General features: G+C 41.5%; 1 protein-coding gene across 2 annotated transcripts in view; it reads right to left on the reverse strand.

Annotated features, from left to right (window-relative positions):
* Window positions 1-27,287, reverse strand: part of LOC143933953 (tetraspanin-4-like) — a 170,930-nt gene that overhangs the window by 106,148 nt on the left and 37,495 nt on the right. The window contains exon 1 of one of the 2 annotated variants that reach the window (XM_077457160.1): window positions 6,216-6,240. The exons of the other annotated variant lie outside the window; for it this stretch is intronic. The gene's annotated coding sequence lies outside the window, so the exon portion shown is untranslated. Of the gene's footprint in view, window positions 1-6,215; window positions 6,241-27,287 lie in introns of those variants that run through there. 2 annotated transcript variants of the gene reach the window in all.

Here is a 27,287-nt window from a genome sequence, read left to right on the forward strand (position 1 = left end):
GATTTTTGAGGTAAATGTTTTACATGAATAAATAAAACCGATCACTGTAAGCACCCCTGCCAGTGTTGAATGGTTTGTCTCGTCCCTGTAAACTGATACATCTGGAAGAGAGTTTGATCCTCTGAAAAAAAAAAAAACAACAAACACACTGGCTGGATCACCAGAAGATAATAAAAGAAAGAAAGCCTAGAAAAAAAAAGTATGCAGATATCACATCTGAGGATTAATAAGCTGCAAAATAAATATTTGCTTTTGGGTTTAATACTGCTTTAAATGAACGCCTTGCAAAAAAATGGCTTTTTAAAAAAAAAAAAAGTTTATTTAGCGTTTAAAATAAAAAATTTCTTTTAATAAGAAGTTGCATCTGATTTACATGGCCTGACCACTGATAAGGCATTGGCCTTCCTCCTGTACTCTGTACTCACTGAAATGAACTAGAAAAAGTCCCATTTTGCATCCAACTAATGAAAATCTTTAGGACCGATTTATGCAGGGTGCTGCAGTGCGTTACGGTGAGTTGCTTTACACAGCCCATTTAAAATGAACAACCCCATAAAAAGCTCATGCTGCAATTTTTAGGTACATTAAGCTGGCATTATGGGCACATTTTACCGCATATTACTGCAGTGTGGTAGTGTGAGTGGGCCCCCCAAAAGCTGAACTGAAAGCATCTAAACCCCAAAGCAAATATATTGCAGCCTGCCAGCCCTGAGCTGTAAGGGCTACATTGTTTTTCTTTTTTCAGTCTTTTTTTTATTTTTATTATCTGGTAATCCTGTATATAACACACTTCCTGTCCTTGGATGGCTGGCTACCCTCACTCCTCCAACGTATCTATGGAGGAGCATTTATTGTCACCCTAATCTACATTACACAGGCAATTCGTAGTTTACAGAAGACATCATAGAAGAATGTTTTCTTGTTTTTATGCTTTCAGTTCAGGAAGTGACAAATGCACTGTGTTTCTTGTAGGTTCAACAGATATTTTCTGTACTGGCTGAAAATGTTCTTAGCCTGGAAAATTATAACAAATGCAGCAACATCTACAGATGGGCAAGCTGCAATATGTTAAATATTTGTTCTTAGGTTTGGATATCTTTTAAAGCAGGTATATGCAATTAACGGACCTCCAGCTGTTGCAAAACTATCAGTCCCATCTCCCATCATGCTTCTGTCTCTGGGTGTCATGCTTGTGGCTGTCAGAGTCTTGCTATGCCTCATGGGACTTGTAGTTCTGCAACAGCTGAAGGTCTGCTAATTGCATATCCCTGCTTTAAAGGGGTTGTAAAGGTAAATGTTTTTTCACCTTAATGCATTCTATGCATTAAGGTGAAAAAACATCTGACACTGCCTGCGCCCCCAGCCCCCACGTTTTACTTACCTCACCCCTCGAAAGTCCCGCGCTCGTCACCCGACGTCCTTTCCACCGTTCAGCCTGGCTGCTGATTGGCTGGAGTGGATGGATGGAAAGCAGCGCAGCCATTGGCTAGCGCTGCTGTCAATCACATCCACTGATGCGGAGCGCCAGGGGGTGGGGTCGTGTGATACAGCGAGCGGCTATAGCCGCCGGCTGTAACACGGGAGCGCGCCCGCAGATGCTTCTCACCATGCGAGGGAGCTCGCATGAACGTGAGAAGCACCTGCGGGAGGAAGCCGAGACAGCCACCGAGTGACCCCAGAAGAGCAGTTCGGGGCCACTCTGTGCAAAACGAGCTGCACAGTGGAGGTAAGTATAACATGTTTGTTATTTTTATTTATTTTTTTAGTCACTTTTCAATCCCTTTAAAGTGTTTGTAAACCACTGAAATGAAAAATGTACAAATCATATTCTTCTATAATGTGAACCTGCCTTTATCCAAAGCACCTAATGCTATTTCTAGATGTTCTCCCATTCCTCTGCTATCTGCATGAATCACTGTTTACAGTATGCAGACACTGGAGAATTCAGGGGAAATGGCTTTGGACCCTTCCAGCACATAGTAGGTGATTAAGAGCTTTAGATGCGCATGCTTCCCTATGGGATTGTGTAGAGGCGGTGTGTCTATTCCCTCCACTAAGGTCTCAGATTACACTCAGCTTCCTACTATATGCTGTGTAGTATGTGATGTCAGATCTCCGCCCCCTGTGTGTTTTAGAAGATGGAAATGGAACTGCAGATAAACATGTACAACGTATATAACAGGATGTGTTTAATCTCTTTGCATCGCCTGAGGCCAGTCACTTCATTGGGTATATGTAAGGGTTTACAACCACTTTAAAATATCTGCTCCCACCTTAGAATTTCTCTAATACTATGTTATAGTAGATGCAATCCTAACTAAATGACATTTAGTATGCTAAAGTACTGTGCATCATAATTCACCTGGGTGAGCTTAGGACGCATGCTCTGTGACCAGAGCCCACGCTATTTTGAAGCCTTATTAGAGCCTATGGTCCTAATCGGGTGCTTCAAAAAAAAAAAAACCCTGGCTACTGTAATTCATATGCCTGGTGACGCAAAAAGGGTCCGGACACACATAGGGGGCAGCCGCGGTGGCTGTAGATAGATTCATGCTATGCATGAATCTATCCACTGCATATAGGGAGTGGAGAGGGGGTGGCGCCCAGGTTCACCTAATGGATGGGCCACCACTGATCTAAACCATTCCATTGTAGCTCTGGCTGTATGTTTAGGGTTGTTGTCTTGCTGAAAGGTGAACCTCTGCCCCAGTCTCAAGTCTTTTTCAGACTCCGTAACAGGTTTTCTTCTATGATTGCCCTGTATTTGGCTCCATCCATCTTCCTATCAACTCTGACCAGTTTTCCTGGTCCCTGCTGAAGAAAAGCATCCCAACAACAACATGATGCTGCCACCACCATGTTTCACAGTGGGGATGGTTGTGTTCAGTGTGATGTGCAGTGTTAGTTTTCTGCCACACATAGCGTTTTGCTTTCGGGCAAAAAGTTTGATGAAAGTCTAATCTGACGAGCACCTTTTTCCACATATTTGCTGTGTCCGCCACATGGCTTCTCGCAAACTGCAAATGGGACTTCTTAGCCATTTTTGAAAGAAAGCCATTTCTTGCCACTCATCCATAAAGGCCAAATTTGTGGAGTGCACAACTAATAGTTGTCCTGTGGATAGATTCTCTCACCTGAGGTGTTGTTCTCTGCAGGTCCTCCAGAGTTACCATGGGCCTCTTGGGTGCTTCTCTGATTAATGCTCTCCTTGCTCGGCCTGTCAGTTCAGGTGGATGGCCATTTCTTGGTAAGTTTGCAGTTGTGCCATACTCCAACTTTATCCCTGACCTGTCTATTGTGTTCCTTGGTCTTCATGATGCTGTTTGTTCACTAAGGTTCTCCAACAAACCTCTGAGGGCTTCACAAAACAGCTGTATTTTATACTGAGATTAAATTACACACAGGCGGACTCTATTTACTAATTAGATGAATTCTGAATGCAATTGGTTCCACTAGATTTTAGTTAGGAGTATCAGAGTAAAGGGGACTGAATACAAATGCACACCACATTTTCAGATATTTATTTGTAAAAACATTTGGGAACCATTTATCATTTTCCTTCCACTTCACAATTATGTGCCACTTTGTGTTGGTCTATAACATAAAATCCCAATAAAATACATGAATGTTTTTGGTTGTAACGTGACAAAATGTAGAAAAATTCAAGGGGTGTGAATACTTTTTCAAGGCACTGTATTTCTTCATACACTCCAGCAATGGCTGCATGGCATTTCTCACTATCATGGTTTCCTGATGGTGAAAACAGTGGACAGTTGCATGCATAATGTGTGTTGAAATGGTCACTTGTAGTCTTCACAAAGGAGTCCCTATAAAAGGGTGACAACGAATGAGTACAATTGGGACACAGCCAAAGTGTGTTGTCACTCTATAACAGGAAGTGCCCGACCAAGAACCTTCATGGGAGGATCATCAGTATTTTCAATAAAGCTGTGGCTGAACTTTTCAATTATATTAACATCTTAAAGTGAAGATTTTAATGCTTAGATATTACATGTGCTTTTCTTCTGTATGTGTTCAATAAAATTTCCATAGGTAGCATAGCATTAGTAAATCAGGAAATTGTGACTAAAACTTGGGAAAAGTTATTGAATTCCATAAATAATAAATAAATAATAAATCTAAATTATTATTCATGCTCTCTCTCATAAAAAATGAAAGCTGTTAACATGCCATTGTAAGGAAAGCATGCAATGCTTGACGTTTACATATCTTTATAAAGAGGAAGCATATGTTACAATGAAACCAGAGATAAAAGGAATTTTTTCCATGTCAAGTAACTCTTACAAAATGCTGGGAAAGTTTCAACATCTCAGAAATGTTATTAAAATGTATTAAGAAGACAGAACAGATGAAATGCAGCCTCTACTTGAACCAGCGGAGCAGTGCTCAAGTCTGCCCAGATCTGTATGGAGAGCAGAAGACATGCCAATGTTCACCAACCAAGGAAATAGCTCCTGGTTTGATATTAAATTCCTCCCTTGTGGTTCAGAGGATGACCGTCCCCTGGGTGGTAAAGTCAATTCCTTTGCAGTGTATACATGACCGGACTTTCTGGCAAACTAGCTCCTATGGGATTAGTCCGTGGGACAATCCGATCATGTGTGGGCTAATCCGTTCGTTTTTCGGGAATAAAATCTCACGGACCTAGAAATAGAACATGTTTCAAATCTATCCGACGCACTCAATTCCGACAGACTAAAATCGGGAAAAGCGTTTGTCTGTGTGCTGGTCCAATGGACCAAATACGACGCAAGGGCAGCTACAGTATTTGCTACTGGCTATTGAATTTTCTTTTTTTTTCCCGTTTACGTCACCACGTTCAAAACAAACAGACTTTTGAACAGACTTAGCCCGTTCGTCAGAACTCCGCCGAAAGTCCATCGGGAAGACCGTCAGACCTAGTTTGCTGGAAAGTCCAGTCCTTTGTACGCAGAATTACAGATACTGAGCACTCAGTTCCTCCATGCATAGCTCCCAACTGTCCCTGATTTGGAGGGACTGTCCCTGATTTGGAGGGACTGTCCCTGATTTGGAGGGACTGTCCCTGATTTGGAGCAATATCCCTCTGTCCCACTTCCCCCCTCATTCTGGTCTGATCAATATAGTTGTATATAAAATGCACTATTTATCGTTCAAAAAGCGTTTCCAAGTGCCAAACCTTTTATCCAATTTCTAAATTGCTTCGTTTGTAAATGTAAAGGAATAGCATTGGTTAAAAAAACAAAAAACACCATTGTGGATTTAATTAGCCTTTTTTTGGTTAATTTTCCTTTAAGGGGGTGTGGCAGGGGGCGTGTCCTCTGCCTACATACGATTGCTAGTAGGTGTCCCTCATTCCCATCTCAAAATGTTAGGAGGTATGCTCCATGGCTCAGCCATCTCATGCATCCTCTGGAAGTTGATGATGGAACCTTAGATGACACCTCAATTCTGGGCAGTGGAGGATGAAATGTAATTCAGCAACGACACACTGAGGAACGCAAATGTTTCACCCAATAGTCTGGGCTGTCCAGAATAAAAGGAGCTCCTTCCTTTGGTTGCCATTTTTCCTTTTTTTGTCAGGCACCCCTGCTAGACTATTTTACATAATGATATTTTTTATTATTATTTTTTTATATTTGTGTTTTTTTTCACAGATACTTGATGCATTTGCCCCTGAAGAGTGGAATAAATCCACGAAACGCATAGGGATTATTTTACGCATCGCATTTTGATTACATAGTTCAATTCATTTTATATATACAGATTTCATGTTCATATTCTGTCTTTGAGGTGGTCCATGTCATCTAGGATGGCTGCTACATATTTATTCTACAATGCATTATTTTGATGCCGTTGTCAGTTCATATATATATCTACAATGTATCAATTTGCTGTTGTTGCCAGTTTTATTTAAAATGTTTTGTCAATGAATTTAACATGTCATGTAATTACTACCAAGAAATAAACATTGTATTTTTACACTGATTGTTTTTCTGCTGCTGCACATTCCTCATTTAAAGTCCCACCTATATTTTTCTCTACAGATTTAGGGATGGAGACGTATTCACGTTTCATTCCCACAAAGTTTCCGCTCCCCCCTTTTCATATAACCTATTATAAAAGAGTCGTGCTCCTAGCTACAGGACCCACGCTGCCCACACTATTAGTAGCCCTCTGTACCTTCATCTTATAAGTAAACTGTTGATACTCACTGTTAAGGCTCCTATGTTCTTTTGCCAGAAGGAACAGCCAAACTTGTGACTTGTTTACGAAAGACAAAATAAGTTGGAAGCAGTAATTTTTTGCTGCAAATTTTCCTGGAGCTACCAGAGAATAGAAAAAAAAAAAAGCAGCCCTATGACGTCTAGGAAGGAAAGTAGTCATTATGGAACAATGAGTAATACCTAGACCTTGCTATGACCAGGCTTGTAATGTTCATCATGAAAAAGGCTTTCAGGACCATAGGGACACCAGGCCTTTAGGACAGGTAAGCAGAGAAATGTTATTTACTTTCATGATCCACTCACATTTCCTGAAGCCAGAAGGCCCCAGATTTCATTAGGGAAAGGTTTTGATTAACCGCTTCAGCCTCGGAAGATTTTACCCCCTTCCTGACCAGAGCACTTTTTGCGATTCGGCACTGGGTCGTTTAACTCACAATTGCGCAGTAATGCGACGTTGCACCCAAACAAAATTGACGTCCTTTTTTCACAGACATAGAGATTTCTTTTGGTGGTATTTGATCACCTCTGTGGTTTTTATTTTTTGCTCTATAAACATAAAAAGAGCGACAATTTTGAAAAAAAATGCATTCTTTTTAATTTTTTTCTATAATAAATGTAACTCAAATTTTTTTTTATTTTTTTCCCTCAGTTTAGGCTGATATGTATTCTTCTATATCTTTTTGGTAAAAAAAATAAATAAAATGGCAATAAGCATATATTGATTGGTTTGCACAAAAGTTATAGCGTCTACAAAATAGGGGATAGTTGTATGGCATTTTTTTTATTTTTTAGTAGTAATGGCAGTGATCTGCAATTTTTATTGGGACTGCGACATAATGGTGGACACGTCGGACACTTTTGAAACTATTTTGGGACCATTGTCATTTACACAGCGATCGGTGCTATAAAAATGCATTGATTACTGTGTAAATGACATTGGTAGTGAAGGGGTTAACCACTAGGGGGCAAAGAAGGGGTTAAATGTGTCCTAGGGAGTGATTCCAACTGTGGGGGGATGGGCTTCAAGTCACATGACAGGGATCACCTCTCCCAATGAATGGGAGCGGTGATCCATGTCATGACACAAGCCAGAACGGGGAAATGCCTTGTTCACTTCCCCATTCTGAGGCTCCATTACACGATCACCGGGAGACTGGTCCGCCGGTTCCGTGGGCACAGTCACGCTGTACGTGGTGGGCGCACGTGCGCCTGCTATCCCTGGCTCTTAAAGGGGACATACAGGTATTGCCCACCGCTGCCATTGCACCGACGTATATCGGCGTGCAGCGGTCGGCAAGTGGTTAAAGTGGTATCTGAGCACCACAAATTGAAAATGCTATTTTAATTTATTTTTTAAGTAGAACTATAGGCAAACCATTTTTTTTCTTTTGGATAGAGTAAAGGAGGGTTTTAAACCCTGCCAGATTATTTTTTTTAAACATCTTTGTCCCATTGGGGAAATTTCCCTTCACTTTCTATCTCATAACCAAGACAGGAAGTGAGAAGAAATACCTGTAAGTTAAGGGAAGCCCTTGGGGCCCCAGGTCACCAGAACTGGTGTCCCCTCTGAAGGATTCCTCCTCTCTTACTTTTATGGGGACAACCCATAGTTTTTAATGATAATGGTAAACATGACAGGGGGGATTTTACCTAACGGGAGCACAGATAGCAATAAGAAAAAAGTAATAGGTGTTCTAATCCCTCTCCACTGTATCTAAAACTAACACAAAATGTTTTGCCTTTAATTATACTTTATTATTTAAAGCAAACTCCTATCTCCCTTCTTTATTTTGTTAAGACATCACCTTGACCCCCCCCCCCCCCACCCCCCTAACATTTCTAGCTGCAGTCATCTTGAGAAGGGGAAGATGATTGATGTAGCAAATGTAGCATGGATTCTCAATTGCAGAAATTTGCTGGATGGCGACAGGGTGGTAATATGGACCCTATAGCTCAGTTGGTGTCCAACCCTACTTTGATAGCCATCTCTCATCTAGGAGATGGATTCCCCTCTCTTCCCCAATGGCAGTTCTCCTTAGGACAATATGGCAGGCTTTTAAGGAGGCGCTATTACCGGCCATCGGGAGTTTACTCCCTTATGGCATAATCCTAATTATACTAAACTATGAAAATTACAGGGATTTTACTCATGGGAGACAGAGGGGGGTTTGGTTCTTTCCCCAAATATTCACTGGTAATAATCTAAAGGTGTATTACCAATTATGCGTAGAGTTCTCATTATCTCCCGAACAATTTTATCAATATCTCCAACTTAGGAATACACTGCAGGTTCAAAAGTAAATGAAGCATTGACTTTCGAGAATCCATATACTCTATATACTCCCTGTTGCATTCTGTGGGCAACCCACTAAACACGACCAATTCAAGTGGATTAGACCACACCACAGCTGCCCTGCAGCAATGTGAAAAGCATGCATGTCGCACAGTGGTGAGGGCTTTTGGGGGGTTAAGGGGGTGCCATATCATCGCCAGGGCTGTCACTAGTGTAAACAAGCCCTTAAAGTCTTTCACACAACTCTGTTCTCTTGGCCAAGCATTTTTTTTTGTAATTCTTTTATTTAATGCCGGAAGAAATAACAGGCACATGGATTGGCCAAGCATTTTAACACATTGACACCCACAATTAAAATTTATAATAACTGTCGTGTTTATAACACATCTTTTTGGGCAGTTTGTAAATGAACATTTCAAACTTAAAGTTTAAAATAAGTTGTGCCTTTTTACTAAAATCCCTCCCTTGTGTGAACAGTAATGACACTATTGTCTTCCTGATTCGCCTCCCGGCCAATAAGGAAGTGGGTCCTGGGACCCGATTGGCCAGGAAGCGAATCAGGAAGACTATAGCAAATATTGTTCCCACACAACTGGGTGGGCTCAGAGTGAAGTGCTTTGTGCCCCAAGCCAATCCTTTTTTGAAGCCAATTAGAGCCTCAGGTTCTAATCATGTGCTTCTAAAAAAAAAAAACCATTGGAATCCATGCGTCTGGCGCCCTACATGTAGACTAGGGGACGGTCGCATGGATTAGGGGGGCGATTGTGAGATGTTGTAGTTCCCTAGACATGATTAAGTGAGAGGGACATGGGCTGACATGGTCAGGGCTTCATGTCAGTGGGTCTCCAGCCCATACATGGCCATCACCCAATGTCTACTTTGTGCTAGAGACAAGTGATTCTGTGCTAGAAGCAGAGAATCTGACATTCAGCGAAGATTCTTTGCAGGTGAATCTTCTAGGTCCATGTGTTTTAAATGGCAGTGATTGATTACCTATCAGAGTACATTTAGAGAAAGTGAAATTCACTGCTTTATAAAGAGACCCCCAAGTGTCATTTCTATTCACTCATGTGCCTAATCTCACAGCAGATTTATCGACTGAATGGCAGTATAAGAAAACCAGAGACATTCATACATGAGGCTGATAGACATACACCATCAATATTTCATGTACAGATAAGTATCCAGGGACCCTGACCGTGGTCAGAGAAAAAAAATAAAATTACAAAGCCACGTTAAACACACTGCTGCTTAAAAATAGATGTGCTGTCCACAATATGACACACATTTGATCTTCTGTTATGAACATCACCATATTTTATATACTACTGTTTGAAAATGCTCAATCATTTATAGCATGCAAGAGAACTGTGCTGGAAGAAATTTGTGGACTGCCATTGGTGTCCTCTCCTTGTAAAATGCAAATGTCCTGGCTGTCAAACTGATCCTCTGGCTTTCAGTGAGTTATTAAACATCCATCTATACAGGCAGAGCTGGTCAGGATAATCTCCTACCGTATGGTGCTTGCACAGTTCAGGCGCCAAAGTCACTCAGAAGAGCACCTAGCAAGCAGAACGTGGCCCGTGGAGCTTCTTCTCTCTCAGTAAAGTAACCGACACCAATGATCTGTTGCTCAACTGTTATTGACCACAAACCTATGAGGTCACTTCACCAATGACCACCAATGTAAGCAGTCACTGCATTGACCCCTCTGCAATTTGTATATCACAAAACTCTCTAAGCTGTGCTGTACATTACATAGCGCCGACTGCTGTACTCTGTAAGCTGTGCTGTACATTATATACCTCTAATGACTGCACTCTGTAAGCTGTACTTTACATCACATACCCCTGACCACTGCCCTCAGTGAGCTATGCTGTAAATTATATACACATCATGACAATTGCACAATTGCTTTGTAAGCTATGTTGTACATTACATATTTCTGACTGCAGCATAAGGTAAGGGTTACTGTTCCATTTATTAGTCTTGAACAAAGGGTTCATTGTCTCAGCAGTAGCTAATTGCCAAATATCCCTGAATGAATTCAATACAATTCTCCTTAGGCTAAAAATAATAATTAAAAAAATTATAATGGAAGATGTTTTAATATAAATTGATCATTTGATGTGAGTCTTGTGTGTCTATGAGACTCACCTTTGTGGCACAGCAGTTAAGACATATTTTGAAGTTATAAAGGCTTCGGCATATGTGCAGTGTATAGGCTCAAGTTATTCATCTAATATTCTATCATTTAATATTTGAATCTGATATTAATTCAACAATTTAAAATTGATTAAGTTAATAATTTAATAATGGGTTACTTCAAGCTACCTCCACTGTTATATGTGATTACCACATATTTCTGGCCTGTTCACTTGCAATAGAGGCCATTCACTAGTGATATACCAAAATATTTATTTTGTAGATGGCAGAAATGTGTGCATTAGGGTTGATATTCCTTATATAACATAGAACATGACTTGACATTGCTGGAAGATTGGTCAAAGCAGTGAAAACTGTATTTCAACAACATTGGGGGTACAGTGTTGACCAGAACTACAGAGGAAAAAGATTTGGGGGGGTTATTTTAAATGACAAAATTAGCAAATATTGAAAGCAGGTGGGTGAAAGTGATTAGAATTCTAGGATGTATCCCTAGAGGGATCACCAGAATCAGTAAGGAGGTCCTGATTCCTCTATATAGACCTTTATTTATCACTTGATGGGTCCCCAGAAGGAGTAAGGAGGTCCTGATTCTTCTATATAGATCTTTATTTATCACTAGATGGGTCACTAGAGGGCCTGATTCCTCTCTATAGATCATTATTTAGGAGAACACAGGAGAGCAGAGAGGAGAGCTGTGGATGATGGAGGCATGTAAACTGACCATGGTGTCAGGGCTCAGCAGCCATGATAAACCCTGGTCAGTTTACAGGGGGGGGAGCAGAACCAGGCAGGATCAGCCAGGTAATTCAGATGATACAGGGGGCCAAATTACACAGCACAAGCACTGTGCTGGTATCCATGCTTTAAGGGAACAGGATCAATTTTTTTAACAAAAATGTTAATGCATTTTTTTGCATTAAGGTAAAAAAACCTACCAATGTCTGCCCCGCCCCCAAATATTTGACACCGCCCTCAATTCAGTGTTGTCCCCATCGGCAGCACTACTTTCCTCTCTTTCTGCATTCACAGGCTTTACTAAAAGCAGCTGGAGGCGTTGGCTCCCGCTGCTGTCAGTCAAATCCTGTGAGGAGGGAGCCGGGGTGGGGCCAAGTCATGTTTGTGTGTGTCTATGGATGTACACAGCCTGGCTCAGGAGCGCACCCACACAAATATCCCCATAGCAAATGGCTTACAATGAGGGAAATCACAGAAGAGGAGACGCAAAGAGCTCCAGCAGGGGTGCCTCAAAAAAGTAGGTACGTGGCCGCTCTGTGCAGAGTGAAGCTGTACCTCATTTACTAAGCTCTAGCGCAACTGCACATGCAAAGTGCACAGTCTATTTGCCTTTAGTAAATCAAACCCATTGCCTATTATTTCAATAAAAAAAAAAATAACTAAAGCTTTGAATTCACTTTAACACACTCTGATTCTATTTTCACCAAGCTGTTCTTTTATTATATCTTAAAAAAATATGATTTTTTTTTTTTTTAAAGTGGTGCCTCAGTTGTTCATGGTCAGAATGGCTGATTTGTCTGTCACACTAACAAAAATCAGAATGATCAGCCAGCCAGAGACAGAAAAAATCCTTTCCTCTGAACAACTGCTGACACCTACAAGCTGATATGATCATGGAACAATAGCTGTGTGACATGAGTAAATGCGGTCACTTCCCAAAGCCCAAACAGCACTTCCTGTGCTCTGCATTATTCCCTGCCCCATCCCCTTGTCAGCTGCCTGTAGCTAACCTTGTGAGCAGGGAGGGGAGGCTGGGAGCGATGTTATCTGCTCCATGCCAAAGCAGCCTGTCTGAGGTGGATTAGGGGATTACCAGCTATGCACGCTAGTATTGTAATATATGTTATTTTAATATCTAAATCCAGGTTTCCAAGATCCAAGTTTCAATTCTAATGAGATTCAGTGAACAGAAGAAATGTCAGCTACTGCTGTTAAAGTAGCCTTCCAATTTCAAAAGTACCTAGATGTAGTCCACTAAGTCACTCCAGAATATAAAATCATCATGGTACCCATTTTGGAAGGAGGTACAATACTGTAAATCATCCTTTCTCAACTTTTTGAACCCTGGGAAACCCCATAAAATAATTTTCAAGCCCCAGAAACCCTTACTAAAACCAGTTTAATAGGGATCAGTCGGAAAAGGCCTCTTAGATTGGTGGCCATTATCAGTAGGGGGCAACCCTTACAGTGGTGGTGAGAGTGAACACCCTACAGACAGCTAAAATTATGTTTGGTGTCATGCTTTGCCAAGTGGTGTTGGGCCTGTAACTATACAAGCACCATCAGATGGGAGGTCAACCAGCCTTAGCTCGAGGGACAATAAGCAACCTCTGGAGGAACCCTGGTGTTCCAGTGAACTGTGGCTGGAAATGGCTCCTGTAAAGTATTGGTTTGTATTGTAGATGCTATTAAAGCGGGATTCCGCTCTTTTTTTTTTTTTTTCTTACCTGTGTTACAGGTGGGCGACTGCTACCTTCGCTTAGCATCCACGTCCGGCGTTTTTTTGACCCCCGGCGCGACGATTCTTTTCCTCGGGATGACTTTTAAAAAAGTGCTCTAGCATTTTCCATTTTAAGTGTGGGCGTCTGAAGCCCACAGGCATTTACTTCCTGTATATCGATGACGCTCGGCTCCCAGCATGCTCCGCTCCATCTCGCACATGCTCAGTGTGCAATGGTGGTAATGGCAGATACAGCTGCCTGCCCACTTTAAAAATGGCAAATTCGGACACGCCCTCGTCACGTGACCGGCATCCTAACGAAATCTCACGAGATTTCGCAATTTCATTGTCCCCCCATGGATTCTTGGGAAATTTCCCAGGGACCATTGCGAGGACGATAACCACGCCTACTCCCACGGGAGGACAACCAGGAAGTCAGCAGAAACATCTGAAATAAAAGGTAAGTAAAGAATATTTTTTTTTTTCAGGGTTCGTTTAGGTAAGTATTCTATCTTGTGATTTTAATAATATGAAGTTTAATTTTTAGGTACCAAACCGCTTTAAGCACAAAATCTTATCCTCCAGGGTTATCTTAGGACTCGCGTGACCACAGGTGATGATTCAGATCCTTCTATAGGGATATGAGACCTTGCGGATTTTGGATCAAATGTATTACATTAGAACTCTTCAATTATTTATTGTTGTCTGTGCATGGGGAGAATTTTCTTTACTCCCTTCATAGTGATAAGTGTGGATGCTTCTAACTATCCCCTTCTCTATCACAATGAATTTGTGTCTATATGAGCCAGTATAATAATTTTTATTATGTCACAGAAACACAATGCTTGTACATGAGAATGTTGGAAAGATGGCAACACAACTATCTGCTCTCTATTGCCTGCCAGTACATTTACATAAAAACTTGGGTAAATGACTAAGTGACAACCGCTCACTTCCAGCATCTCTTAATAGATTATTGACTGATTCTACTTGCTGCTGTCAGTAGATATGTATAACCAGCCAGCACTGCATTGTGGAAGGAAGGGGGAGAGAGTTATAAGCTCCTCCATATCTGAAAGTACTGAGTATATCTCTTTACTCTACATACAGGGAAACAAGGGCATGCAGGAAAAGGAGGGCATGGTGTCAGAAATAACTCATTCTGGTAAATCAGAACAATGAGTATATCTCAGAGTAGAGCAGAATGGCACATCGGAGTATCAGGGTATAATATATGGCAAGTATTGCTTAAACAAGTCTTTCAAAGCAGAATTTCAGCCAAAAACAAAGTAAAAATAAATGGCTCATTAAAAGATATGTATATATATATATATATATATATATATATATATATATATATATATATTATTTATTTATTTTCTTCAGTATTGACCTTTAATCCAGAAATGTGCTTAAACTGATGGCCAGCATCATTCAATTCACTTCCTCTGAGCCCATGTTGTCCTGGATCTACCCCAGAATGTGACTGTACTGTGAAAAGAGAAGCAGCACAGTGATGAGCTCATCTTTCTGCCACTCTGCTTTCTCTTCCTATCAGCATGCTTCTTGTAAGTAAATCAACTGATTGACACTTTGTCCTGCTCTACAGGGACTGCAAGAGGCTGATACCAGGTCAAATGCAGGTAATGCTATGCTTGTATTTAAAAAATAAATGTAATAATATATTAATGCTGCATTAATTTGTGTCTTTATATATGCCTGGAGTGTAGCTTTAAAATGTTACCAATCATCCAAACTAGAAAATTATATATAACCTAAAATACTAAGACTTCCAGGAATATGAGCTTATGAACATCTTATCTGTTATCTGCTCATAAGTTGGAAACCTCCCAGAGAAGCCAAATGTCATAGTGGAAAATAAACCAAGGGTTACATTATCCTTACTACATTAGAAAACTTTCTGAGATTAAAAGGTGGGGGGGGGTCATTGTTTTTTGTAAGCATGCCTCTGGTATAAAAAACAAGAAACAAATCCAGATTTTCAAGTCTGGCACAATGACCAGAGAGAACCCAGATGATACCGTGTACTATCAACCTGAACTTGCACATGTACTTTAAAGAACTTAATTAAATTTTTTTAGTGGGAATGGGTTAGAATTTATGTCAGGTTTATTACTGTCTCTGAGTCACCCTGTTTGTCTTGGTGTTCAGTTACATGAGTACATGAGTGCTGTGAGTACACGTGAGCTGTAGTGAGTATAGTGAGCTGTAGTGAGTATAAGACCCCTTTCACACCAGGGCGTTTTGCAGGCACTATAGCGTTAGAAATAGCGCCTGCAATCCGCCCTAAAAAAGCTGCACCATTGTCTGTAGTGTGAAAGCCAGAGGGCTTTCACACTACAGCGGTGCACTGGCAGGACATCAGGGAAAAGTCCTGCCAGCAGCTTCTTTGGAGCGGTGAAGGAGCGTTGTGTTTACTGCTCCTCCACCGCTGCTCCAACACCGCTATTGTGGCGTATTGCTGGCGGATTTAACCCTTTCTCGGCCGCTAGCAGGGGTAAAAGCGCCCCACTATCGGCCGAAATGCGCTGCAAATCTGACGGTAAAACGCCGCTAAACATAGCGGCGTTTTACCGCCAACGATATGGGCGGCTTGGTGTGAAAGGGGTCTAAAGCCTCATACACACTATCAGTTTTTCTGCAGAATTTTTCCTTCAGGTTTACCAAAACCATGTAGTGCAAGGGCCTGCCTGATTGCATACAAATTGAAACTCCTAAGGTTTGACCTCATATTATATGGTTTTGGTAAATCTGAAGGAAAAACTCAGCAGAAAAACTGATAGTGTGTATGGGGCTTTAGTGTCAGGTAGTACCTGTGTATTGTGAGTACCTGAGTGTTGTCGTGTGTGTGTGTGTGGATCATTAGTACTTGTGTATTGTGTGTGTGCACGTGGGTCTGCAAGTGCCCGTTAGTCTGCAAGTTCCTGTGTATTGTCTTAGTGTCAGGAAGCTAGTTGTTAGGTAATTTGGACAGGGTATAATCCCCAATCCTCATTAAATTAGTAGGTTCGATGCTCGGCGGGTGTGGAGATGTGACTCGGTTTACATCTTGCGGTATGTATGCGTTCTTTGATCATCTGATCAAGGGCAAATACCGCTGTGCAAAATGTAAGCACATAGTTTCCCTGGAAGCCTACGTTCTCAATCTGGGGAAGCAACTGTCAGCACTGAGAAGATCCTCCATACTAAAGGAGAGCCAGGAACATACACAGCAGTTGCTAGCAGGGCCCAGCACAAAGGCGGCTGGAGACAAAGAGGTGCAGGCACTAGGAAAGAGCGGACGGGGGACAGTCAGGAAGGATAGAGGGAGAAGTGCCAGGGAGGCCGATCCATGGCTGGAGTATCCCAATAATACGCTTCATTCAGTGACATTGGTAAAACCAGTCAGGGACCAGCACTGCTGGAGCTGAGGGACTCTCCTAGCTGCCTGGGGAAGAACTCCTCCAGTGAGAGTGGGGGAAACCTGCTCCGTCACACACAACATTCACTTTAGGTTTATATTAAATGGGTCCTATAGAGGATTTAAATATAGGTGCTTCCTCAATTAATAGACCTACTTACAAAGACAAAAATATAACCTACAATAAAAGTCCCGTCATTATACAGACAGCGACAAAAAAACATAAGGTTCTTTGCCTGACAGATCTTACCTCATACAGCGCACAGAGAATCAAGATCCCGAACACAGAACAGCAAAATGTTCAAAAAACTTGAAGTATGGTTATCTTACCATAGGCCGGCCTTTGCTGGTCTGGGTCTGGAGGTCTTTTCTCCATGAGGTCCGCTGATTTAGGAAGATCTGTTAGCTACCTTTCTGGCTCGCCATTAATGTTTGGGAAAAATCTTCTCCCTGTAAGCATATCATTTCTTTGTGCTTAAAAGCACAAAAAGCCCCCTTTATAATGCCGGGAAAGTGCGTCCTTCTTTCTCTCCAAGTAACACAAACAGTTGTTGGTGTAACCTTGAGCTCAGTATGAAATCCTGAGCAAAATAGTGGCTTTTATTTATACTAAACACATGGATAGCAAAAGAGGCTGCTGACTTCAGAATCAGCCAATCAGACACTTGTATTCATTCAAAAGAACCAATGACACACATGCATATATTCAAACAGTAATACAGTAGAGACATGTGCAGACGGTGGTGTGCAAAACTATGTGGCAAGCACATGGCTTTGCATACAACCGTGTGCACATTACCACTGCTACCAGTGATGCGAGCCATGCCAAACTATGGCCCAATGGGCCATAATTTTGAATAGTTATACAATGGTTCCAAAATACACCGATCTGCTTACTTAGGAGTTCTTACTTAGGAGTTTAAATGCGGTCGCCATGGAGTGGCCAGTTCCTTGGTGAGGCATAAACAAACAACCTTAAAAGAGCAAGGTGTCCAAGGGAAGGTTTCCGCATCCAATGGTCTTCCACCAATGTCTGTATGTGTGAATACCCTCACATGAGTGTATTGCAGCAAAACTGACACTGGGGGGGGCATATGACAACATACATTAATAAAATTTTCTACAACACTGTGCTTCAAACTTTAGGGGAGCTGGACTGTGGCCAGCAGGAGTAGAAAATGTCCTGATCTTAGTGGGAGTAAGCAGTGTCCCCTCTTTGCTATTAGGGGGAGGAATTGTGCAACATTGTTGGTGTCAGTGAGAGGAATAGTGCCGCATCATTGGTATCAGTGGAGGGAATAGTGTCACATCATTAGTGTCAGTGGGAGGAATAGTGCCAAATGAGTGGTGTCAATGTGAAGAACAGTGCCACATCGTTGGCAACAGTGGGAGGAATTGTGTCCCATCGTTGGGGTCAGTGGGAGGAATAGTGCCCCATTGTTGATGTCAGTGGAAGGAATAGTGCTTCATCATTGATGTCAGTGGGAGGAACAGTGTTTTGTTGTCAGTGTCAATGGCACAAACTATGCCCCACTATTGCTAACAGTGGGGGGAATAATGCCCAAGGAGACGGATAAAGGCAAGCAGAGGGCTGCAGTTTGGAGACCGCTGGGTTATAGGATACAGAAAGGTGGGAAAATCTTGCCCCAAAAGTAAACATTGCAGGGATGCCAGCACAGAAAAAATCTAAAAGATTATTTTTCCAACAAATCATTTAACCTAAACTATCAACCCTTGACAACTGAAAGCTAACCTTACCCTTAATTCACAAATATTATTTTAATGCTCAACCTACTTCTAAACCTATGTCCTTCTCTCCCATCTTTTGGAGGCATGATAAACTTGAGTTTCACCTGCAGGCAGACTCTCAATGCTAATTATGCAACATTCATAACCCTGATAACACTATAACTTTAGCACCAAAAAGTAGAACTGTATTTTAACTGGGAGAATCACTGCCATAACTTCAAAAGTCTCTAAACGGGGCTTGTTGCATGCCTGCAGACCACAATCCCTCTTGATTCCTATGGAAAGGCTGTTAACTTTTCACATCAGTGGTGGATGACCTTTATTCAGGAAAGACTGGAGATTGCAGTGTGAAGCGTGGAAAAAGAAGGACCTAGCCAAGAGACTTTTGAAGTGGTGACTATACAGCTCTCAGCAGGCCACACAGCAAAGATCTCAGAGGATAATAAGCGTAACACTTAGGTGGCATGCAAGAAGGACTTTTAAAGGATAACGGTAGCTAAAATTACACCTATCCTTTAAAGCAATCCTTTCAAGTAAAAAGAAAATCTGTATCAATGGTCTCTGCAAAAAGCTTTTATACTTACCTTTTCAAAGGTTATACCTTCCCTCCACTGCTGTAGCATCTGTAAGCCCTTGTACACATGGTCGGACATTCCGACAACCAAATCCATCTGATTTTGTCCGATGGATTTTGCCCGAAACTGTTGCATACACACAGTCGGACAAAGTTGTCAGAAAATCCGATCGTACATAACGTGATGACGTTATTTCGTTAGGACGGGACTACGTTCAGGCTAGTAGCCAATAGCTTTGGTCTAGGAATTTGATCTGAGCATGAGTGGCATTTTGTCCGATCGGAATTCTCTACACATGATCGGACAAAGTCCGATCGGATCATGTTGTCAGAAAATTTTATAGCCCAGCTGGAAAACTTGGTCCGTCGGATACTCCGACGGAAACAGTCCGATGGAGACCACACACTGACGGATTATCCGACAACACGGTCCTATCGGACATTGTCCATCAGAATGTCCGACCGTGTGTACAAGGGTTTAGAGTTGTGTTTCCCACCACGTGCCATGGTTCCATCCTATGACCTATTTGTCACTACAGAGGTCATCATTAGTGCAAGGTTTGAAGGAATAAATCACAACGCACAGCAGGGAACAGAGGTACCCAACACCCCTGTAAGTTATAAATGCTGAAAATCTTACAGCACTGAAAAAGAGGAAAAGTATGAAAGACAGGCTACTGGAGAGGCAAGTATACAAGCCCTTCTATTGTGACCACTGATTGATTTGGATTTTTTTTAACTAACACGGTTACTTTAAGCCAAGCTTATGTTGTAGTATATCAATGTAAAGAATATTTTGCCAACTTACAATGCCCAAACATCAGGTTGAAAAATCTGTATTGAATTTTATTTTATTCAGCATTTTTATCTTTTACATCATTCAGTGATAACTTTTTTCTTATTCCTCCAGCAAACCCCTCTCCATCAAGCTGTCCAAGAAGTAATAGGAGCAGATGTTTAAGATGAACTAATAGGCTTATTCTGTAAGGTTGTACAAGACACCAATTCACAAAATGATGAATTCTGATCTCCTGTGGGTTTCCGAAATGTAGGCTTTTGCTCTTTTAATACATTTCATGATCTGTAAAGTTGAACCAAATAAACCCCATTTCAAATGTTTTTTTACTTGATTGTATTTGTAAAATATGATATTTCTGAGCACGTAGTCATCTACCCAACCAAAGACATGCCATAACATCAAACAAGTCATCTTTATTACGCTTTTACTGTCAGGTTATAAATCTGCCAAGGAGGGCATTTATAGCAGTGTCTAGTCTAGGTTCTTCAAGAAAATAAAGAAAAAGGGAATAGAACAGAAAATACTATATTATGAAATGGTTTTATCATTTTCACTAGAACATCTCTATAATGGCAGACCAGGATGACAGAGAGACACGGCCAAGGTGACAGTTTTTATAACTTTACCTGCACTAGAAATCAAACTATGAATTCAGAAATCAACTACCACTATGATTATTCATCAATCCACTCATTTTCATCTACTGTACCAACTAGAATTTGTAACAGGCTATACTTAATTGGCTGGCAACCTTCTTGCGTTAAATAAAATATGTTATGAAAGAAATATGTGGACTCCCATAGTTTTTTCCTCTTTATGAGATTTCTAGTTGCTTGGCATCTATGTTGACCTAATGGCTTCCATCATTTGGGTTTACTTTGGATGTCTAGAGGCTGCAATTAGAACAGCTCACCCATAGGAATAAATCATGGGACACAGAGCCCTATTATTAACAATTGTTTTTTCTTTTACAAAGTATTTGCTTCTTTTTCATGCATCATGGGACACAGAGTTAGGCTAATATTCATTACCTGCTGGTTTATACGTCATCTCCAGGTGAATGGACACTGGTAGACCAAAGGTCTTTAGACAGGAAGTGATTCCCTATATAACCCCTCTCATACAGGAAGTACTTCAGTTTTGTAGCAAGTACTGAATCCTCAAAAAGAGGGGAGGGACCTTTGTGTCCCATGATGTACTCAAAGCAAAGGATTTTACAGGTAAGTATGACAAAAAAATACTATTTTCTTTTTCATACATCATGGGACACAGAGTTAGGCTAATATTTATACTGCGACTGAAAGCCAAATTCTCAGCTGCTCGAACATCCAGGTAGCAGCTTTACAAGTCTGAGCCACAGATACCTGATGGCAAAAAGCCCAGGAGGTTCCTACACCCCTGGTAGAATGAGCTCTCACCCTAAAGGGAGGAGCTTTACATTTCAGATCATAGGCCTGAATGACCAATTGACGGACCCAAATGGCAATGGAAGCTTTGGAAGCTGCCTGCCCCTTCTTAGGGGCGCTCCCCCCCTTAATCCATGTACCTAGCCCTTAATCTACATGCAAGGTGCTGGACGCATGGATTCCAATTTTTTTTTTTCCTACGCACATTAGAGGCTCTAATTGGCTTCAAAAAGAGTGGGCTCTGGGCGCAGAGCAGTGCAGCTGGAGCCCACCCAGTTATGTGACATTAGCAAATTAATATTCGCTAATGTTCTCCCGTTTCTCCTCTTGGCCAATCAGGAAGCGGGTCCTGGTCCGGGAGTACTAAGACCTGATTGGGGTGGCTGGTTGGTGGGAGGCTGCGGGCCCCCCCCTCCCCCAAGAAAACTGAGCACCAGCCACCACTGTGCACGGCCTTTATAATCTTGAATCAGGTCATAGGGGTCAGGAGGAATCCCAGTCCTTCCCCAAGAGTCAGAGAGGTGGCACAGGGCAGCCAGAGCGTGTATGTCTGAACAGTGCAGGAACAGACAGTGACAGAACAGCAAGGAGCTAGAAGAGAGATGAGGTCGAATGTGTTCAAGTTCAACCCGCCGAGATTCAAAACCGTCTATGGCCGGCTTAGGCTTCAGGTTCCTTGCACTAAAAACTACCAATGTCAGGCTCCTGGCACTGAAAACAAATGTATGGATAGATAGATAAATGTATAGATAGGTACCTACTGTATATATATATATATATTATATTTAAAACAAATCCTAGTTAAGTGGCTAGTAAACCTATATTTTTTAGCTCTAACTCATTTTCTCAGCATTGGATTTTTTGACAATTCCCAACTGCTAAAGCATAAACATCCGTCAGACAACACGTGACTTTATAGCTTTATAGAATAGGATCCACAGCGCAACCTCACATTCTTCTCCTAATTTAAGCCTGCTGCAATGTTTTCCATCCATTGTTTGTACACCGTGGGGCTTTGTTAGTGATATTATTAGAAGACTTGTTCTGAGCAGAGAGCAGCCTAAACAGCCGGAGTTAATGGATTCCAGATGTGAGTTGTGTTGGATGAAATGCTGGAGAACTGGAGGGAATAAATGCTTTAAGACACACGTGGGGAGGGGGGGGGGGTGCAAACCTTTTGTTCTGGCTGTCAGAGCTTAATGGGTCATTATACAGACACCAGGACTTACATTTTCTCCTAAATGGTTTATTTCACATACCTGTGATGGTAAAGTGGTCATATTACTGACATAGAACAGCAGGTTAAAGGGCAACCCTCCTAGTTATAAACTGATTGTTTAGCATGCAGCACAATTGGGAGGTCTTCAACTTCCTTGTGCAAGTCTGGATCTTTTACACAATGTACTATCGACTGAATGGTGCTACAGAATGTCTCAATGTTAGAATTATAGTATGACCATATGACACAGGGCCTATGACAAATACAATCGAGTCCAGTAAAAGCCTAAGGATATATTCAATGTGTTTCGGGGGGGGGGGGGGCTCACAACTCCCCCTTCATTGCAGCTTGTGTGCTGGCAGTTATTTGGGTATAATGAACATTAAAGGGTCTAAATCAAAGTTTAATGATTGCAAATCACCGGTTTGATTACAGAGCGAAGATGAGAGTGCAGATTGCAGTCTGACAGCTGGAGACCGAAACGTGTTGGATATATCCTTAGACCTGTTATCAAGATCAATAAAATATTATTGAACTTGATACAAACCTGTGGATCTGATTCTTTCTTTCATATATTAATGCGATCACTTCACGAAGCCCTATGGATATCCTGGCTGACAGAGAGCTGCTTGTAAGAAATTTATACCCAACCAACTTCTTACCATTCAGTCCTGTGCTCCACCAATACATTTTTTAGCATTTAAAGTTTTATTGTGTGCACCAGTAAGGACAAATCAAATTCAGCATTGAAATATGGTACAGTAAGAAGAAGCTGTTACACAAACCAATAAGAATGTAGCATTGCAAGGAACATAGCGAATAGGATATCAACATGGTAACAAAGCAACTACATTAGACTGAATTAAATTGCAAGTGTAAAACACTAAAATCGCACAAAAGCTGGTGTACACTGACACATTTTCCAATAGGACGAAGAAGACATTACATCCCAAAAGATAGTAGACAAGAAAGCAAGAGTAAACAGTAAAATAACTGAAACAAGCTCAAACGGGAAAGGCGGGAAATTAACATGAAAATCTATGGAAAGGGGGGCTGGAGAAAAAGAAAGGGGGGGGGTGTCGTTAAAGCAGATGTTTAAGGACACATGCACAGTTAGGCCGCGTACACACGGGCGGACTGTTCGCCCAACTTTGTTCGTCAAACAGTTTGACAAACAGTCCGCTCAAAATTTGCATGAGCGGACTTGACTACACACGATGAACGAACAGTCCGCTGAAACCGTGCGTGATGACGTGAACGGCACGTACGACGGGACTAGAAAAACGACGTCCTATACACTGCAATGCAACCTTCGGCGTGTAAATTCTTTCTGAGCATGCGCGAGACTTAGTTTGACGAACAAGCCTACACACGAGCGGACTGTCCGCTCAAACCAAGTTTCAGCGGACAGTTTTACGGGATTTCCGAAAAACTTTGTTCGTCAGACTGTCCGCTGAAGCCCACACATGAGCGGACTGTCCGCTGAAACACTGTTCAGCGGACAAAGTTGGGCGAACAGTCCGCCCGTGTGTACGCGGCCTTACAGTTGCTCCACCGAGTTGGCCACTACCAATACACTTTTTGAAAAGATATAATGTAATAAATTAGGGTCTGGATTAATTGGTCACCTTTGCAGGCTTGGTGACTTAAATCCTGGGTAGTTTTACACAAGTATCTGTGAATCCTGGCCTTTTTCACCACTCATGTTGTGTTGCAGGAACATAATATGTGAATCATATGACTTTACAAGTCAAAAAATAGTGAATGAATTCAATTTGGCAGTCATGTTACTACAATACTGCTGTGATCTGTGACCAGTACTGAGGAAGCTCTATCAGGTCACATGCATTAGTTCGTTTGGGAATACACAATGGGAACCTGTGGTTAGTGTTGTTACCTCATTGAAAGAAGCACTGAGACCTGGAACTGGAATCAACAGTTATTCACTACACCTTTACCAGCAGCAATTAAATAAAAACTTGGATAACTGTATTAAACGTACAGAATAAGATCTATTAGAAGAAAGTTACTAATAGAGTTTACAGTACACTTTAAACCTTCAAAGTACAGGCATGCACTACTTTTAAGTACACAATGGGATTTATTTACTAAAGCTGGAAAGTGCAAAATCAGACTCACTTCTGCATAGAAACCAATGAGCTTCTAACCTTGGCTTGTTCAATTACGCTTTGGTAATAAAATCTGGAAGCTCATTGGTTTCTATGCAGAAGTGAGCCAGATTTTGCACTTTCCAGCTTTAGTAAATAAACCCCATTGTGTTCTTAAAAGTGGGGTATGCCTGTAGTATCCAACTTTATGAGGCTTGACCATTGTTTTTAGTGAAGGCACTCATTGGCTACTTCTCTACTGGTTCATGGATCAAACAGGTTTTTCAATTCTATATTTACGTACTTCAAATCAGCAGTGAAAACTAAAGGGTGGGATAATAGGGATGAGTAGCATTTGACAGAAAAGAGGTTGGTTCTGAGTGACCCCCTACAACTCCTGTACAAAGGTCTGGGGTAGCTGCTGCCTGTCCTCTATGCACAACTATATTTAAGTTCAAGTACTCCAGGTTCAACAAAGTGCATGTTCAGTGTAGGGACACAAGAAAGTCTTTAGGCCTGGGACCGGGACTGGTGAGACCGGTCCAATGTTTTCCATAAAAAGTGAGAGAATAACCTACACTTTGTAAATAAGTCTATGATATGCAGTATGGCTTAAAGGGTTAATGCTGTCATTTTAAAAACCACTGCTTCCCCTTCTTTCAATAAGCATGGCCGGGCTCCAACTGAGCATACTCTACGTGAACACGCTTTCTTTGGCTTATACTTTCCTCTGATAATAGCTGACCTAATATTATCCTGTGTCTTATTGTTCTCTATCGCCTCTTCATCCTTTGCGAAGGTCAGCCTTTTCCTTTACTGATATACCAAATTTGCAGCGCTAACCATAAATAAAATAATTGTAAAAAATGAATATAAAACGAATAACTCATGCATATATCCTATAATGTGAAAAAAACATATAATATATAATTAAAGTGCACGTGCTTCATGTGATGCATACAAATCCTCAATAATATAAAAAGTCCATTATACAAACATAAACATAGAGCAAAAAATATTATCTTAATGCAATGTCCAAAAACATATCTAGGAAAAGTGCGTGTGCTCCGTGTATCGCGCAAAAGAAATCAATTATACCAGTAGGCTACAAGAAAATGCCTATGCCTATCACAAATCCCAGAGGAAGTCACGAGATTGTGATAAAACTGGTAGGAGGAGCTTGATCGGCAGACGAGGAAGGAAGTGAGGTGTTTGTACTACAGGCTAAGGATGGGGGAGAACGCTGGGAACCGTAGCTGCAGATTCGGTCTCCAGGTGACACTATCACCCCCCTTTTGCTGTCCATAAATATATCAAGGCTTGTTTTTATTGTACTAAATGTGAGTGTACATCTATGTGGGATTTTAAGTTTAATGAACCTGTTTTAAAACATTATCACACCATTGGAAGTTTCCATTGTCTTTCGCATGTGTAATATATGAGGAGATCATGAGGAAGGAGTGATCTTTGTAGCAGCATTTAAGCCATAACTAACCAATACACTGAAGAGGAACCATAGGAGGATCTTCCCAAGCTGATAATATTATTTATCACAGGCTTTTTTTAAAAGCCCTTAACGTGAGGGTACACCTGATGGGCGGGTGTGTGCACACCTGCATGAAGACATCACCATCACTGTTTAGTACTTTTGGACTGTTGTAATACTAAAGCCTCATACACACGATAGGACTTTGTACAAACTTTCCTTTGGATTTTTGTACAAAGGGCGTCGGCCCTGAACTTGTATTGCATACACACAGCAGGACTTTTTCAGCCAACTTTCACCAAACCACGTGGTTTTTCTGCTCTTTACCGCCACCTTTGGTCAACTTCTGTATTGTTGTCTGATCTTTTGCATTGGTTCTGAGCATGCCTGTTTGCACTTTGTACAAAAGTCCTATGGTTTTCTGTACACACGATCAGACTTTGCTCCATCGGACTTTTGTTGCCAGAAAGTTTGTCCATTCGCACAGCCAACAAAAGTCCGATGAAAACCAAAAAAGTTTGTCCGATGGAGCGTACACACAGTCGGATGTTGCTCCAAAACAGCTAATTTGCATGTTTGTTGTCAAAAAGTCTGATCGTGTGTATGGGCCTTAAAGGCCCGTACACACGGTCTGACTTTTTGACAACAAACATGCAAATTAGCTGTTTTGGAGCAACATCCGACTGTGTGTACGCTCCATCGGACAAACTTTTTCTGTTTTCATCTGACTTTTGTTGGCTGTGCGAACGGACAAACTTTCTGGCAACAAAAGTCCGATGGAGCAAAGTCCGACCGTGTGTACGCAAAAGCATCGGACTTTTGTACAAGGTACAAACACGTATGCTCAGAACCAATGCAAAAGATCAGACTACAATACAGAAGTTCACCAAAGGTGGCGCTGGAGTCATTGAACGTCCTCTTTTGAAGCGGCGTCAGTACGTTGTGACATCATTACGTTCGTGTTTGTTGTCAAAAAGTCCGACCATGTGTATGCAATACAAACTTGTGGACCACGCCCTTTGTACAAAAGTCCACGGAAAAGTTTGTACAAAGTCCGACCGTGTGTATGAGGCTTAAGTAATACTAAGGGGCCGTACACACGGTCGGACTTTTTGACAACAAACATGCAAATTAGCTGTTTTGGAGCAACATCCGACTGTGTGTACGCTCCATCGGACAAACTTTTTCTGTTTTCATCTGACTTTTGTTGGCTGTGCGAACGGACAAACTTTCTGGCAACAAAAGTCCGATGGAGCAAAGTCCGACCGTGTGTATGCAAAAGCATCGGACTTTTGTACAAGGTACAAACACGCATGCTCAGAACCAATGCAAAAGATCAGACTACAATACAGAAGTTGACCAAAGGTGGCGCTGGAGTCAT

Source organism: Lithobates pipiens, unplaced genomic scaffold (assembly GCF_037356315.1).
Source record: "Lithobates pipiens isolate NorthernLeopardFrog02 unplaced genomic scaffold, aLitPip1_a1.2 Scaffold_27, whole genome shotgun sequence".
NCBI lineage: Eukaryota > Metazoa > Chordata > Amphibia > Anura > Ranidae > Lithobates > Lithobates pipiens.